The sequence below is a fragment of the Marmota monax genome, unplaced genomic scaffold (genome assembly GCF_021218885.2).
Source record: "Marmota monax isolate L192 unplaced genomic scaffold, Marmota_monax_Labrador192_F-V1.1 WCK01_AAM20220418_F8-fsc00149, whole genome shotgun sequence".
In the NCBI taxonomy this organism is placed as follows: domain Eukaryota; kingdom Metazoa; phylum Chordata; class Mammalia; order Rodentia; family Sciuridae; genus Marmota; species Marmota monax.
The window spans coordinates 1,011,957-1,014,127 of record NW_026693170.1 but is presented as its reverse complement, the minus strand read 5'-3'; positions in this window follow the sequence as shown (position 1 = coordinate 1,014,127).

The window sequence follows — 2,171 nt, the reverse complement described above, 5'->3', positions numbered from 1 at the left end:
TGGGGGTGTTATGTTTTCTTGCTGTATCCTAATGACTTGCTTGGCACACCTCCTAAGTGTGCTTTGAAACAAACAAAAAAAACACAGGAATCCCGGCATGGTGGCATATGCCTGTAGTCCCAGCTACTAGAGAGGCTGAGCCAGGAGGATCACTTGAGCCCAAGAGTTTAGGACCAGCCTGAGCGACATGGTGAGACCCCAGCTCAAAAAAAAGCACAGGCTCCAAGGTGGCAGAGGCCTAGCTTCAAACCACTGCCACTTCCTCCCAGTATGAACTTGAACCCTTGCCGTGTATCTGGGAAGTGGGACAGTGAGAGCACTCAGCCTCTGGGCCGCTGTGAAGTACTTCAGAGGGGAAGCGCTCCACATCAGGACCAGGCGTGAATCCTCGTGTGGCCACCTATTGTCCTGTGGCTCTTAGGCAATTCACTGCAAAGAAAAGGCCACCGACTCCAATTTTAAATTAAAGCAAGCTTATATTGTTCACACAAAGAAAGCTGGCCAGCACGGTCTCTCCCTAAGCCGGGCTACAGATCAGCCCCCAGCTCTCCAGGAACCAGGTTTTAAAGCACAAAAAGTTGCAAAGGAGGGGTGTCTTGAGAACTTACAGCTAACAGGATTTTGACAAGCATAATACAAAGGCAGACAGCAGGTTAATGATCTACATGGCATGATATTTCAAGATAAGGAGTAAATTCAGATCCCAACATCAGAATTTATGAGGCTCCACTGAGGTTTCAGAGAGGGTTGTTATCTGGTCAAGGGGAGCCAGGTATGGTGAGTTCAGAGCACGGGCAGGAATTCCAAACAGGTTTAGAAATCTCAGTAATTTATAGTAAAACAGAAATTAACTTTTCATGACTTTGTGATGGGATTGCTCCCAATCTTAAAATGGAATTAGGCTGGGTTCATCATAACATAGAAATGGCAGGGGTGGGTGGGGGGCGCTTCACAGACCAGGAAATGGAGACAAGCGTGTGGCCCAGTCTCAGACGTCCAAAGCCTGACTTCCTGCACCTAGCCTCTACCTTCAACCACTGAACCCACAATGGTTCCCAAAGAATATGGAACATTTTGGAAACGGAAGGGATGTAGGTTATTACATGACTCCTGGCTCCTGGCAAGCAGGGCCTGAGCCGAGGGGCCTCTGCAGGTCTGCGGGACACCACCACACAGTAAAGCAGCAGCCCTGCCTCCCGAAGTTTTCATATGTCCCAGTGATGCTCAAGAGGGAAAGACCATATTTAAAATGTGTTGCAGCTGAGCTGGGCATGATATGCAGACCTGTAATCCCATTGACATGGAAGGCTGGGGCAGGAGGATCACAAGTTTTGGCCAGTCTCAGCAATTTAGTGAGACCCTGTCTCAAAAAGATAAACAGGGCTGGGGATGTGGCTCAGTGGGAGAGTCGCCTGGGCAGAGTCTCCAGTACTGGTGGGGGAGGGGGATTGCAGCTGGTCAACTAGTTCAATGATATAAACATATAGGCGCATCAATTCTTTCTTTTTTTTTTTTTTTACATTTTTGTTGGGGGTGGGTACCGGGAATTGAACTGAGGGGCACTTGACCACTGAGCCACATCCCCCAGCCCTATTTTGTAGAGTTGATTAGCACCTTACTTTTGTTGAGGCTGGCTTTGAACTCACAATTCTCCTGTCTGAGCCTCCTGAGTCATTGGGTTTGCAAGCATGTGCCACTGGGCCCAGCATCAAATTTTTAAATATTTTATCTTCTAAATATTCCAAGCAGTTGATCTATATATGCATCTTTCTTTAGATTGCTTACTAAAGAATTAAGTTGAAATTAAAATCATTCTCAAATGATTTTGTTTTATTTAGAAATTGTTGGTGTGATTTCTTGATGAACAAAGCTATCACTGTTTATAGTGACAACTTTGCCTTCGTGTGATTTGACACAGAGAACCACATCAGATGTTCCAGCAGCTTCCCGTTAAATGGGGATCATCAGGTGACTTGAGGTCTCAATAAACAAATGACTTCTCAGTAGTAACCATAGTGTTTTTGGTTTTCTCCGATTATCACTGTTCCTGAACTAACAGCATAGAAATTAAAAAACTTTTCTAGGTCTTATACTGTCTGATGGTTTTATGTATTCAACATCTTTAATATCAACTAAATTATTATAGGACAGAAAACCCATCACAACAATTA